Here is a 16,471-nt window from a genome sequence, read left to right as displayed (position 1 = left end):
TTTTTCCCCTCAGTCCTTCCAGTGCCCCTATCTCCTATTTCTTTCACCATTTCCATCTCCTACCCCCGCCTTGCTTTACTTTTGTGCAGAGCCCTCCTTACTTTTTCTCCACCTTTTCCCATTTCTCTTTTCCTTGTGATTGCCAACCTGCAAAGAAGTGCTATCCCCACAGGCTCTTCAGCACCCTTTGATCACCCGCTAGCCTCTGCAAGCAAGCTCCTCCAGCAGCTCCACCTGCCCCAGTTAACCCCGAGACTCCAAAGGGGTTGAGAGGGACTTGCCTTCCAGCAGGAGCCAGAGGAGGGTTAGCGCTGCCCTGAAAGTTGAAGTAGAGAGGGTCAGTTTGCCAAAGCAGGGAGATAGGCAAGAAGACATGGTGCCAGCCACACGCCGCCTCATTTGTGTTCCCCCCAATTAAAGCAGCCTGTAGGGAAAGTAGCATGCCACTGTAGTGCACTGGTGTACTGACCCCTCTGAGTGCTTGTTAGCGCTCACCATACTCAGCATTTCCTCTCACTGATTGATAGGACGATACGTGTGTGTATGGCAGAGAGCAGATTCATTACAGCACATTAGCCAGACAGGCAGACAAATGCCCACAGGGGCAGAAAAGCTGTAAGGAATAAATAAAAACTTTATTATTTTTCTTAAACTTCTTTTCCCCAGGCTACAGTGAAGAATACTGGAGGAACAGGAGAGCAGAGGGAGCCCAGAAGAGAAAGAAAGTGGCAAGAACTGGAGGGAAAGTTTATTAGCAGTCAAAGAAAGGTTTAAAATATTCATTGTTGGATTCAGAGTTTGGATGGTAGCTGAATCTCTACTTATCTTTTTGTTTTCCTTCCCACTGTTAAACGAGAAAGAAAGGGTCAGTGCATCAGATACCAAGCTATCGGAACATTCCTGATGTAACATCTCTGAAATGGCTACCTGGCTGCTCCACTCCTTGCAATTAATCATTCCTCAGTTTTAAAAATGAAAAACAAACTAGTGTCAGCCTTTATCAACAGCTGCCACCATGTGGTATCTGAAATACCACAGTTACTTCCCATTCGAACAGAGAGAAATATGGTGGCGTCATCTGATCTGTTCAGCAATGGTTTTAAGCATCTGTTCTGCAACGCATACCTCGCAAGGGACGGCACGGCTGACGCGCGGCAGCTCTGCACCCCTGCGCGCGCCCCGCTGAGGCCGAGGAGTTGGCACCCTGCACCCTGGCCACTGTACCAAACCACATCCCCATCGCTCGTCCTTGGAGCTGGGAGAACAGACCACAGTCCGGGACCACCCCAGGCTGTCAACCGCAGCGCATCAAAAAAATGTATTCCCAGATGGCTGACGCCAAAACCACATCTGCCAGGCACAGATTTACCGGGAGGCAGCATCCTCTCTCCCCATGTCCCGAGAAGCTGCCGGCTCTGCCATGGGGTGAGGGACCAAACGTGGGGCTGCTGGGCCCTGTTCCCACTCCCCGCTGGCTGGACCTCAGCCTGTCTGTTGCCTGGAGATACGGCATGATGTGGAAAGAAAACTCCAAAGACATTCCGCTATCCAAAGGGAAGACGGAGTGTACGTTGTCAGCCCTAGAACATTAGAGAGTTGATCCTAAGATTAATGATTCAAGGAGCATGTTTTGAGGTAGCGTGGGGATAAGACCTAGTTGGTTAATGCCCCAGCATTTGCTTGCTTGAGCCCTGCGCATTTTTTAGAACACGTTAATTCCAAAAGCTTCACCCCTCACCTCCCTCCTGGATTTCATTTAGGTGCCCTTCAAAATGAGCTAATTACGTTACAATTAAGAATAGCTTTCTGCAGGTAACACAACATTCAGAAATCTGCTTTGTAAACATCTGTTGGTAATATAGGTACCTCTGAGATTGCTGGAGCTTTGTTTGATGAAATGTGTGTTCCCACTGGAAAAAATCCATTGAACCCAGGATACTGTGAAACTGGCATGTGACACTGTGAATAATGTGCATGGGCTTCTTCTCGAGGGTGCTTGTCTGTCCACTCTTGATCCTGTAGCTTTCCTCTGAGCTGAAACTGTAGTCCAGTCAGTGCCTGCAGCATTGCTCTATTTCTTCCCTTTCCACTATTAGCAGAGCTGAAAAAATCACTATAAAACACACACACAAAATAGAAGCAGCAATTTAATTTCTTGCACAATGTACCTCTACTATTGAAAATAAAATAAAAATCCTTAAATATAAAACCAAATTAATGTTATGGTTATAGGGCACCCATAAAGACACAATCCCTAACATAGTACTGGGAAAAGAAAAAAAAAAAAAAGATGAGAAGAAACAGTTGGCATTCAGTTAACAATCATGTTTGGAGGTTTGTGACTGACTTTGTTATTCCAAGGGAAGCCAGGTACCAGTCTCTTGGGATTAGGTACAAAGGCGAGAAAAAAGTGGACATGTATGAATCTCAAAGGTGACTGCTGGGTTAATAAAACAGTCTGTTGTCTGTTCACCCACTCTTCCTCTCAGTGTGCAAGTACATTAAAATATGTCAAAAGGAAAGCCATTTGCTGGGGAAAAATAATTCAGCTAAAAGTCAAAATTTCCAGCTGGCGTATTGCCTTGGTGTGTGCATGTGCGCTAACAAAGTGACCCACACATCTCACTGGATGAAAGTTGGTATCCTCATTAAAGTAGAAACAAACACTTGAAAATAGGAACAACTGCCAGTTATAAAAAAAAAAGACCGCAATTGATATGAGAAGCCTTCATTTTTCCACATTCTGTTTCCTACTTGCTCTGTAGCAGATACAATATATATTTAAGTAACCTCTTGAAAAGTAATGAAGGTAAAACTGATTCTGTATGCAGTAACCATTCCCGTTTGCTGGAGGAATTGCGTTGCTAACAACCATCCACATTACCATTCTATGTTCAGAAGAAGAAATATTTTCACAGTCCAGTTTCTAAACTGCCACATACAACACAAGGATTGGTTCCTGTGAAGAGTAACCCTTTCAAAAGTGAATAGCTCTGGGGGAGAAAACTTTATATCAGAATTACTCACGCTAGAAAAGGTTTGTAGGATCAGCCTCCAACCCTTTAAAATAAAAGCACACTTATACTGGTGTATACTGCCTTCGCCCCCAGGAAACACAATGAGGCTTGAACACCATTACTAATTCACCGCAGTGTGAGCATTTTTTGTAATATGGACAGCATGAGACATTAGATGTCCTGTTTCTTGGCTCAGGCCCTGGCAGAAAGCATTATGAGATAAACAGAAAGCAAAATGAGGGAAGTGGTACAGCATGGTGTGAGCCACCTTTTTTTTTTTATTGATGACATGATTCTCTCTGCGTTAAAAAAAAAAAAAAAAAAAAAAGAATAAAGACGTTTTCCAAAATCTCTAATGACAGCAGAGTGTATTACAATGAACTGTCTAAACCACAGAATCCCACCATGGTGAGGTTGGAAAGGACCTCTGGGGATCATCTAGTCCAACTGGCCTGCTCAAAGCAGGGTCAGCCACAGAACATTGCTCAGGGCCGTGTTGGGTTTTAAATATCTCCGAGGACGGAGACTCCACAGCCTCCCCAAGCAACCTATTCCAGTGTTTGACCACCTTCAGAGTAAAAAGTTTTTTCTTACGGGGGAATTGAAATTTCCTGCCTTTCGGTTTGTGCCTATTGCCTCTTGGCCCATCATTGGACACCACTCAGAAGAGCCTGGCTCCACAGTTTTTACTCCCCCCCACATGAAGAAGATCCTCCTGAGCCTTCTCTTCTCCAGGCTGAACGATACTAGCTCTCTCACCCTCTCCGCATAACTCACATGCTCCAAGCCCTTCAGCATCTTTGTGACCCTTTGCTGGACTCCCTCCAGTACACCCATGTCCCTCTCAGACCAGGCACCCCAGGACTGGACCCAGCACTCCAGCTGTAGTGTAGCCTCCTCGGCGCTGACGAGAGGGGAAGGATCACACCTTTAACTTGCAGGTGAAGCAGTGCTGTTCCTGATGCACCCAAGGAGAGGCTCTTGGGCTTCCCTCTTGAAAGGGTGCGCTGCTGGCTCATGGTCCACCAGGACCCCCAGGGCCTTCTCTGCAAAGCTGCTTCCCAGATGGCCAGCCCCAGCCTGCACTAGTGCATGCAGTTATTCCTGCCCAGGTGCAGGACTTGGCATTCCGTCTGCTGAATTTCTTGAGATTCCTGTTACCCCATTTCTCCACATTGTCCCTCTGAAGAGCAGCACAATCACCTGGTATAGCAACCAGTCCTCCCGATTCTCTGTTGTCTGCAAACTTACACTCTGCCCCATCATCTAGGTTATGAATGTAGATTTTAAGCAATATTGGACCCAATATTGACCCCTGAGGGACATCACTAGCTATGGGTCTCCAGATAGTCTTTGTGATGTTGAACACACTTTGAGCTCAGCACTTCATCCAATTTTCCATTTACTTCACCATCCACTGTCTAGTCCATAATTTGTCAGTTTGTCTATGATGATGCTATAGGAGACAGCTTCAAAGGCCTTATTAAAGTCAAGCTAAATAACATCCATTGCTCTCCCCTTATCTACCGAGCTCATCATCTCACTGTAGAAGCCTATCAGGTTGGTCAGGCATGATTTAGCTTTTTCCTTAGTCTGCATTTTGCTGTTGATCTACCTGTAGAAACCCTTCATGATGCCATTCACGTCCCTCTTCAGATTCAATGCCATAAAAAATAAACCAACCAACTTCACCTCTGAAGTGGTCAGGCAGTTGGACTAGAGGATCGTTGCAGGTCCCTTCCAACTGAACTGTTTGGTTCTGTTCTAGCCTAGTCTACTCTAGTCTAGTCTAATAAACTGAGATTTATTAATTTAGCCAGTGTTTCAATGTATATCATCAGGACCTTTTAAAATGTGTTTTATGTTTCTGGTGCTTCAAATTCCTTCCCCTGTTAAGCAAATGCCTGCTTAGGGTCTTTTTAAATATGCATTTTATGAACCTATTAAATTACAATAGCCATTAAATAGCTGTTATGAGCTAGGATGTCAATACATATCCAAGAACATAACAAAAATTTTAAAACATTACACAGAACATTTTTGGTAGTGCCAGCAGCAGCAGTGGAGAAGAAAGCCTTGTATATTCTTCCCTTTGATCAAGGCTTTTTCAATGTATTTCTTACTGGCTAATATGCACTCAAGAGTGGATAACTGTAATTGAATAAAAATGTAAGTTTTAACGCTCTAACATCCCCTCTTCTTTTTGCTCACAAAGTAAACATCACTTCTAAAACTTATTCCAGTAATGTTGACCCCTGCAATTCTGCATAGAGCACTCCTTGAGTGTCCAGAATAAACGTCAGGACAAGGATCTGGCTTTGTTCTTTCAGAGCATCTTCAGCTGAGGCTCTGATGTAAATACATCACAAAAACTACAGCACTGCTTCTCACAGCAGCCTCTTCTAATAGATACAAGCAAGAGGGAAAGCTGAGGAACCGTTTAGCTAACTCATCTGTGCTGATTCAAAAATAAAGTAAGAACAGAAATGTGCTGTATCTCCTAACTGCTAACGTTGTTCCTTACCCACAAAGAGTAAATGGTTAGTCCTTTTGTATACAGCCTTTGATCCATTGTGCCTAGATTAACTACCTGCTTTGCAGGTACGTGCATAGTCAGCTCCATACTAAAGCTCAGCAAAAACTGAAGTCTTCCCATGTTCCGGGAAGGTCACCTTGTTCTTGTGTCTGAGCACCAGGCTGCCTCAACCATGGGACTAGCCAGCTTTGTTTCCTAGCTGGTTTGCAGTGTGAAGGGTTTCTCTTCCTTCCCTCGCTGGCCGTCTCTCCTGTTTTGGTCAAACTGCTCCAATGTGAATAGCTGCAGTGTTCTGAAACATGAAAACTGAGAAGATGGCTGTAAGTGCCCCTTCCTGGTCACTGCAGTCTTATCATCCCTGTTTGGTGGTCACACTTGCATACTAAGAAGCTGATCTTGCAGTCCTTTTGCAAGAAAAACTCCCCATTGACTGGTATGTCTTTGTATTAAAAAATTTACTGGATATGCAGAGCAGCAGTTCTGAACAAAGGAATTTAGTCATTTTTCTTTTAGTTTTCCCCTTCAAAAATGCCCTAAGGCGGTCATCTATTTCAGTCAATGGAAGGCTGAAAATGTTCAATCAAAAAAAAATCTATTTTTGAGCAATAGAAACATAAAAGACATCTAAAACCACAAATATTATTTTTGTACACATTGAGGACCAGATTTCTTCACATTTCATTGACCTTTTTGTTAACTCTTTGCTTGCCAACTTTTTGCCTGGAGCAATTTTTGACAGTGAAGGAATTCGTGTTTATTAAGGAATGCATGCTTATGATCCCTTAGTTATATTAGTGGGGGAGGAGAAGGAGACTCATATACACAAATGTTATGTATAAAAGACATATAGAAACTTCAAGTATATTTCCATTTATAAGTTTCATTTACATCAGCAATTTTGCAATTAAAAAAGTAAAAAGTAAGTTCAATTAATATTTTGAAAGTGAAATCCAACTTAACTTATATGAATGATTTGTACAGTAGCTTACAAATAGCTAAACAAAGTTAATTCTACTTAATTTCTGTGGTAATTTAAAATACAGTTTGTCTCTTCCCATGCTTCTTTCTTCAGATCTGATCAAGAAGTAGCAGTTAGAAAATAATAATGTAATATCTTTTTCATATTTTTGTTGTTGTTGTTGTTGATAGTTTGAGGCTTTAAAAATTTTCTAGTCAGACCAACAAGTCAAGGAATTCCAATAGAAAACAAAAATTGAAAGATGTGTTAAAATTAAAAGTATGTATGTGTTATTTAAGAGTAAAAAACCTCATAGGAATTTTGCATGAATGTTGTGTCGAAATGAAAGGTAAATATATACTGGTTTGGAAATATCCAGTGACTTTATCCAAAGAAACTTAACTCTGATCTGCAGCAATGCCAAGCAATAAATGTATATTTATGTTGATAGCTGCTTAGTCTTTGCAGCTCCAGAAAAGATTAAATTGATTTTTAAAAATTCAATATGGTTTATGTAACTCAAAGTCTGGCTTTTTTCTTTCTATTATTATTTCCAGTTTGACTAAAACACAAGATACAGAAATTCTGCAAAAAAAGTTTTATATTTTACAAAAGGGCATAGGGAAATAAGTAGGATGAGTTAGAATATTAAATGATGACGATAATGAACAAGTGGGCTTACTTGAGAATTGGAAGGATGATTCACTAAAATAGAATTTCAGCAGCGTGTAAAAGGTATATTGGTGCCATAAAAGACAAGAATGAGAACTGGTCAGAGAGCTGCATTGAGCTATAACCGGGGACACCCAGGAGATTTAGAATTACATATCCAGACGCATCACATTATGACTCAGGCAAAAGCCTTGCTGTAGAACATTAACACCTGAGAATCACATCTAGAATAATCTAATGAGCAATACATAACTTTTTGAGCAGCCTATACCAGAAAGATGAATTAAGTGGAAGGAAATTAAATGAAGGCAAACACCAAACATTGATAAGGGGCTTAGGAGCTGACTTATGAAGACAGCTGGGAAGAATTGCGTGACAAATACAGTGTTTTTAACATGATATATATGAAAAATATGAACACCAAGAAAGAAACAATTGTTACGAGAAGAAAATAAGTTACCCTTGTAATTATGGTGATATTGGGAATATTAAGTAGAATATCATAACAATTCTTCATAGAGAATATGAAGCAACAGGGATATATTGTCCCAAAGAAAGTGATATAATCCCCATCATTTGATTCGTTTAAATTGAGACTTGGCAAAACATTAGTGAAGTTATTGTACAGTAGGTCATGATCCTGTATTGGCAGGGGATGGACAAAATGACCTAGCAGGTCTTTTCCCTCTCAATCTTCTTTGATTCTAAAAGGCTCTAAGTCAGATGTTTCCATCATTTGTCTAGGAGATCAGCAGAGCTCAGAGCTACCACAGGGAGACCCGTAAGGGTGAGGGTGAATGTAGACTTGACTAATAAAATATCAGAAGCCCATAACAGTCAAGAAATTCTTTCTCTTTTATCATTATAAATATATATGTATCTTCTTTTCAGGGTTCAGTGTGAATGACTGCACAGAAAACTAAATTTTAAGACATTGAAAGGCAAAATAAGTGTAGAGGTCACTACTGCAGAGGGATCAGGCTGGAGTAGCAGCAAAAGAAAATGTACAGTCCCCTGCCATCAACTTTTTGAAAATGCAGGTCTCAAAGGTAAGAGAGTAGCAGGATTTCAGGCACAAACTTTTTTTTCTTGATTACCATTCACATAGAAACAAGTTTTTGAAGAAAAGCTCCTGCCAAAAGCTTCATTGCTGCCCATCTATGCTGTTTCCAGTCTTCTTTTAACACTTGGCAGCGATAGAAAGTAATGTTTGAGAAATAATCTAAATTCAACAAAAGCTATTTCATTTGAAGGTCTTCAGGAAAATTCAATACCCTGATGACAGTTAGGGTTTCTTGTTATGGTGAGACAGGAGAGCAGATAGGTCTGTAATGCCCGGGTCTGTCGTGACCATAGGGTCTGACCATCAGCCCTAGATTTCACTGAGGGCTTCCTACCTCCACTCTATATCAGCAGTGTGCTCAAATGCATTGGGTGGCAGCCTAACGGTGCGTGAATGGGACAAATAAATACCTCTGCGGACACCACCATTAAGGCTGTGTGTCATGCTGACCTTGTGTAGGAGTGGCCAGCCTAAAGCACAAGTGTAAAAAGACATAGAGGAAGGGCAGCATCAGTAAGCCTCCAGCTGATAACCTACAGAACTGGAGGTGGCTGTGCATGTAGCCACCCTATTTCGCCTCCTTCTGAAGCTGAGGAGGAAGCCCTATGATTTGCTGCCAGCTTCATCTGAGGGAAAGACTCTGTTAGTTCTTTCTTAAACTGACTTCATGTGTAGATCCGATGTTCATGCCAGACAAAATGTTAGACTTATAAAAGGGAGACTGTTAGACACATACAATACCTGTAACAATGTAAGGAGATAGAGCTGATGAGGTTTTTTGCTGAAAAAAAAACCTGCCTTACAAATCTCTTAGATTTCTTTGAGGCAGTCACTGAGCATATGGAAAAACTGGAGGCAGATTGCACAGTTCACTGGGATTCCAATAGGCTTTTAGAAATTTCCCTCACCAAAGGTGGCTAAAGAGGACAACGGTGCAGAATAAGAGAGCTCCTCACGAGGATTGGTATCAGGCTGAAAAATAGGAAACTAAAAGTAGGGATAAATGGTCAGTTTTCTCAATGAAATTAGATTAGAATAGAATAGAATAGAATAGAATAGAATAGACTATTTCAGTTGGACGGGACCTATAACAATCATCTAGTCCAACTGCCTGACCAATTCAGGGCAGACCAAGTTAAAGCATGTTATTGAAGGCATTGTTCAAATGCCTCTTAAACACTGACAGATTTGCGGCATCTACCACCTCTCTAGGAAGCCTGTTCCAGTGTTTGACCACCCTCTCGGTAAAGAAATCCTTCCTAATGCCCAGTCTAAACCTCCCCTGGTGCAGCTTTGAACCATTCCCCCATGTCCTATCACTGGACATCAGGGAGAAGAGACCAGCACCTCTGTCTCCACGTCCCCTCCTCAGGGTGCTGTAGAGAGCAATGAGGTCGCTTCTCAGCCTCCTTTTCACCAAACTAGACAGGCACAAAGTTCTTAGCTGCTCCACACAGGACATTCCTTCCAGCCCTTTCACCAGCTTTGTTGCCCTCCTCTGGACACATTCAAGGACCTTCACATCCTTCTTAAATTGTGGGGCCCAGAACTGCACACTGTTCACGGTGAGGCTGCACCAACGCTGAATACAGCGGGATAATCACCTCTTTTGACCGGCTGGTTATACTCTGTTTGATCACCCCAGGATGCAGTTTGCCCTCTCGACTGCCAGGGCACACTGCTGGCTCATATTGAGCCTGCTGCCAGCCAGCACCCCCAGATCCCTTTCTGCAGGGCTGCTCGCCAGCCACTCCTCTCCCAATTTATACTTGTGCCGGTGTTACTCCGTCCTAGGTGCAGAATCCTCCATTTTGACTTGTTAAATTTCTTCCCATTAATCATTGCTCAATGCTCCAATCTATCTAGATCCATTTTTGCCATTAGCAAAATCCCAGAGGTATCACTGGATGCTCTGAATGTTCAGAAATAGCCTCTAAAAACTGTAGAGGGGAAAGTAACAAAATTTGCTGGTTATTGAAGGTAGTATAACTGAAGGGTCTCATGACAATGACTGAGCAGTTAAAAAATGGCAGATGAAATTCACTGTCAGCAAAATTATGTGCTGTACTTGGGGGAACACATTTCTAACTTTATACAATATTGGCAGAGGCTCTTATAGAACTAGATGTTACCACTTAGGAAAGGGTTTTGAAGCTAAAAGGTTCTCTAAGATGGCAAATCCAATGGTCAGTGCTGTCAAACTAACAAACAATATTAGAAACAAACGACACAGAAAACAAAGTAATGTCATGCATTAATTTCAGTGTATTCATAACTCAAATATTGTGTCCTTCTCGTCTATCTGTGCAAAAACAACACTGCAGATATGGAAAAGTGCTAAAAAGAACAGCAAAGGTGGTTGAAGGTATACCATGACTTCTTCATGAGGATCAAGTAAACAGACAAAATTCTCCATCCTGGAGAAAAGACACCTCAGGCAAGATAGGATAGAGGTATGTGTAAAAGATGCATGGAGTGAAGAAGGCAAAGAGACAACACTTCATACTTTTCATTAGTTAAGAAGTAGGACTGTCATGTCCATGATGAAATGACCACAGGACAAGCTCAGAACAAACAAAAGGAAAACGTTTTCACTTATGTCTAAACTGTGGTATTTTTTGTTGGAGGATTACGTAGAGAGGAAAAGGTTACATAGGTTTGAAAAGTCACTGGGCTAACTAATTGAAAAACATCAGGGGCTATAATTTACAAAGATACCATATCTCTGACTCAGGAATTACCTGAGCCACAGATTCCTTGATGCTGGGATTGTTTCCTGGAGGAGTATGATTGCTTTCTGGAGATGTCCTTTGACTCTTATCTAGGCTTCTACTACCACTGACTGCTGAAGACTGGATACTGAGCCAGAAAGATGTCTGATGTCATCCACTATGGTCATTTATTACATTCTTATGAGGAAACAGAGAAGAGCATCTGTGGGGAGGTGGGATTGTTTCCTGTGCAGGGTACATCGCCAAAACCTTTAACAATCAGCCAACTGTATAAGGCCTCAGTGCACCACAGCAGTACTAGCCTTACCAAAGGTATTCATATATCCCAACAGCTACTGAAAATCCTTCAGTTTCCTGAAAACCCACCCAGTTGCCATAAATTTCATTAAGCTTTAATGTGACCAGTAGGACAAGAAAATTATTTGGCTTCTCTTCCAGTTTTTTCAAACTTGAAGATCCTTAGCAAGCCATGCAGCTCCTACGTCCTCTGTGCCATAAAAAGAGGAGAGAACTGGCTTTGACATAGCTTTCAAAGGCCAGAAAAATTGTTGCACAGGAGTCACTGAAGCACAGAGAGGTTAAAAATAAATGTGTTTCTTAACTTGTGGCATTAATGTTTAGCAACCAACAGCAAACACATCAGAAGACTAATAGGCATTTCAGCTCAAGAGGACATTTTTAAATGCTTCCAAAATTATTTTATTTTGGGGAATTCAGTAAGGGTGGCTTTTATATTGAGGATAATGGGGTCCATCCCCACCAGAACTTAATAACCTCGCTGAAATCTTTCTTTGTCCTCCTGTCATAGCTACTGCATGTCACTATCAATGACATGCAGTAGCAGCATAACCCAAAGAAAATAGCATACAAGGAAGAAACAATGAAGGCAGCTCGTAGGAAGTTCTAACATGTTACAATGCATAGCAGATTTTTTTTTTTTTTTTTTTTTTTAAACTAATGCTTAAAGGCATTGCAAAGTTCATGTGTATTTGCAAACCTGCAGAGTAACCTTTGGGGAATTTTACTGGCTAACCTCAACCTTGCAGAGACAAAGATGTGGCACCTTGGGCTGAACATGGAAAGGAGTACATAGGATGAAGTCACAAAGTCTTTTGCAAGTAACAGCTATTTTTTCTATTTTCCAATTATAACAACAATATATTGCACTTTATTAGCATTATCTTAATAAGGAATAGCCTATACCCACTTATATTCTATGATATTGTTCTATTTGACTTTTGGTGTGTTTTTTGAATGTGTACATGCACACTCATGTAAATATATGCACATTTTCCACCCAAGCTAAAAGGCATTGTAGCCACCACTGGTTTACAATCTAAACTACATTTATTAGCTAACATAATGTTGTGGTGTAATTCTAAGTAGAATGTTTCCATAACAAAAGTCCCCCTTGCCTTTCGGTAGGGCATGTGCTCCTCGGTCAGCATGGGGGTTTGAAAATTCCACATCAGTGCCTCTTCCTGCCTTCAGCATCAATGGCAGATTCAGGATTACAGGACATAAAATCCCAATAATTTATTCAAAGCAATATTTTAACACAATAGCAGGTATCAGAGACTATAATATGATTAATAGAGAACTTCGAATCACCACCTCTGGGTACCCTCAGCTGTCACAGCACTTGCCAATGTGGAGTGTTCAGAACCTGCCAGGAGTTTTTGTTCCTTAGAGTATTTGTCCCTGAGTCCTTGACATTAATCCATTCTCTGGACTACCACAAAAAAAAGTGTTTTCTGTTTTTTTAAATTAAAGACAATCTAATCTCTTAGCCTGAAAAACATGCTAAAATGTCAACATTATCTTTTTTTTTTTTTTTTAACTTATTTTCTCTATTTTCTTCAATTGGATATCTGCATATATGGTGTTTTTGCGATAATTTCATGCATCACTCCTTGATATCTTACAGACTAGCAACAATCCTCAGTTCATTACTGAGAAACATTGCCTTACAGCACTCAAAGTGGAAATGAAGACAGCACATAGCCAATTAGTATATTAAAATGCTGATAAGTACTGTCAATTTTGTTAATGAAAACATTAGGGACTCTGAATATTATTTATAGGCTTCTCTTTTAAAATATTATAGCTGATGTAAATCTGCTGGATATTGACACTAAATATGTATTTTGATTTGAAAAGTTTCTTTTTAGCTTGGGAGGAATCTGGTTATATGCTGAGATTTAGGTTTCCAGCCCTCAGAGCCAAAACCAGAAGATCTGGTAATTACCAGTACAATGGCAACTCTTCTGTGTGAGGGCTGCTGGGGCCAAGACGATCCCACTGTGCTGGGCAGTTCAGCCCTTGGGAAAGGGCTCCTCAGCGCTGTTTGAAGGAAGGAAATTTCACCAGCATTCTAGAGTCCAGAGATGAATGAGGTAGCTCTTCAATTTAGTTTACTATTTTCTTCCATTTATATAACTCACTAATCAATACAGCTAGTTATGTTTAAAAATGTAAAAGCATGCATATTAATAATACAGCCTGTAAGGATACATGCTTAAAGAACTGCATAACTCCATGCAAGAAATTCGTGCCCTCCACCACCACCAATAAAGGAATAAACACACAGCCCTTTGATCAATAGACTTGATACTGTCAAGACAAGAGTGTCCTGTCCAACTCAAACAGATGGAAGAAGTAACCTCTCGTTCCTGATTTGTGGCACCACGTCATGAAGCAGCAGGATTAGTTTACATTAAATGCCTGGGGCTATACATAGCCTAGAGATGGTGAGGAAGGCTCCACACAGCACAGCCCTCTCCATCTTCATTCCCACAGCTTACCTCACAAGATAGTCCACTTTTGCTGACAGTCTGCACACATCCTGATCAAAACTAAGTGTATTGCCAGAAACTCTGATTCTGGATCCCTCCAGGGGCTGCTTCGCTGCCCAAGCTGACCACGTACGACCTTTGCAGCCCTCCCACGGCCAGACCATGGACACCACCACACTGCAAGCACAGTGGCACACTAGCACAGAAGCATCTCATTAAAATCAAAAGGCACAACCTGTGGTACCCTCCAGAGTTCCCACTTCCACCCAGAAGCAGTCACCCTTATGTTGGTGGGGATGTCTCCACACCACGGGGACAAGGACAGGCGGCTTCCTGACCCAAAGTGGGCCTCCTGCAGTCCCTTGGGTGTCCCTTCAGTACGGGCCTTAGGACCTCCTGGTCAATGCGATGCAATGTTCTCCATGATCTCTGTTAGAATAAGGGTCTTTCAGATGAATGGAGAACAAATTCACAGGCTCTCTAATGAAAATACACTGTATCCAGTACAGAGTACAAATTCAGATCATGACAGTCTCTCCTTACCCTAAGTATATCTAAACCAGTGTTATGAATCCATTGAGTTCAATAACTGTAAAAAACCCCATGCTATTTCATTAAATAAATTTTTAAAAAATCATAGTTTGGGTTTAAGCTTCTTAACTCTTCAGATTTTTTTCAGTCTCAGAAGAGCCAAAAGCTTATTTCAGAAGAGAGAATGTTTGAGATACTATTGTATTCACATAATTTGAGGAAGTGAGGCATTAAGAAAAACAGAAAAGAGCATAATACTAACAAAAATACCTTAATTGTACGTACAATCACACTACTTGTTAGGGGCTGCATCTCTGAAGTATTTTTACACCAAGTATTAAGCTTCTTTAGGCCAAATATTGAGGGGGGGGGGGGGGGGAAAGGAAGTAACACATTCAATAAACAGGCATATACAGTTGATAAAAGCTACTGATGACATGAATAGTTATGCCATGTTGTCCCAAAGAGGCCTTGCACTCTAATACATTCAGAGGGACCTTTGCATAGGAAAAAAATGCTCTAGACCATGGGCTAACCTGGCAGCAGCCAACGAGAGAAATTGAGAACAAGGCAGGATCCTGTCATTCTTACATTTTTGCTGAGAAAACTGTAACAAGGTGTGCAGCAGACCTGCTACCAGAAGCACGATTGCTACATATTAAATAAGATGAAGAGCACTAGCAGACAGGCTAAACTACACAGTGTGAATACCTGCTGGCCAGTTTTAAGTTCCTGACATTTCTCAACTTTTCAATAGCTGACTTTCCTGCTTCTAGGTTCTTCTCCATCTCCCTGTCTCTGTAGCAACGGGAGTCCTGGAAATGAAGCTGAAGTATCTCTTTTATCTTCTTTCTGTGACCTCCAGCAGGCAAAAGATCAGCTGTGCAAAAATTGTTCCTTAATCTCTGCAACTATATGCTGAAGTAACGCTCAAAGTGATACAAGGGTTTTGTTGTTATAGTTTAACAAACCCCAAGAGATTATATGCAATCTACAAGTATTGAATCTAATAACCTGGGATTTTTATTTTTTTATTATTATGGGGTTTTTTACATATGTAAGAGCTTTCTGATACTCCATAGCCTGCTGGGCAAATGTAAAGTACCATCTCCACCTCATGGTAACACAATTTCTTTTCAAATAGAGAGCTATAAGAGGTTTTAACGTTGGCCTAATATATTTTCTCCATAGCCTTGCTTACAGAAACCATGGTGCTTTGTCTACAGAAACTTGCCTGGGGCCATGTCCAGCAGTGAGAACATTTCAACACTAACAGTTAATAGTTCAGAAACAATCACATGGTTAACAATTTGAGACAATCTAAACAATAGATGCTGCTGTCAGGTTCACCAGAATACACAGATATTTTAAAAACACCTTTAATGCACCCCAAGTATTTCCTCCTGTAAGTTTCAGGATAACTTTTATTCTAACGTAACAACTTCAGGCATTGAGCATAATACCACTGTCTAAGGGGGCCCTACCCTGACAAATACGTTTATTTGTGCTGTCTTGCTTGCTTGCTCAAGATCTCTTTTCCCTCATGGCAGGTGCTGGCATGACAAGGTGGATGGTTAGATTTAGTGCTGAGTTATGTTATGGAGTAAATGCTGATATATACTTCTTGCATTCAGAGCTCACTTCTCAGGACACTTGATCGCTCGTAATTCTACTCCGATCTATGATGTTGTAAAAATGATATATATAATTTTGCAGCTTCCTTGCCAGAAAGTTATAACATCTGCAAAAACTGTCAAACTTTAACCTGGACAGGGTTATAAATATTATTTTGTGAATACAGCAAACTGCTTTAGAGGAACAAAACCCTGATGTTTTTACCCTCCTCTTGTTACGCATGCTTCATTTTTGCCTTCTCAACTCTGAAGAGTCATGGCACATGAATAGAAAAGCATCTCCCCGGGTAGCTGAAAAGACTTAGGGATTGTCGATACTATGTACAGTTTCTCATTACTCATATTCAAAGCTTAGAGAGTGAACAAGGGTTTACATGCAGGGCACACATCCCAATTTTAAAACTAGGATATGTGCCTGCAAGTCCAAGAAAGAGAGAAACAGAAAAATGTCTGAAACTTTTATTTAATATAGGTAGGACAAGTGTCCTGCAGTAGATTGGAAAGAAATATAAGCAAATGCCACCTAACTTCTC

Source organism: Accipiter gentilis, chromosome 11 (genome assembly GCF_929443795.1).
Source record: "Accipiter gentilis chromosome 11, bAccGen1.1, whole genome shotgun sequence".
Classification (NCBI taxonomy): Eukaryota; Metazoa; Chordata; class Aves; order Accipitriformes; family Accipitridae; genus Astur; species Astur gentilis.
Note: the sequence above shows the minus strand (reverse complement) of the source record.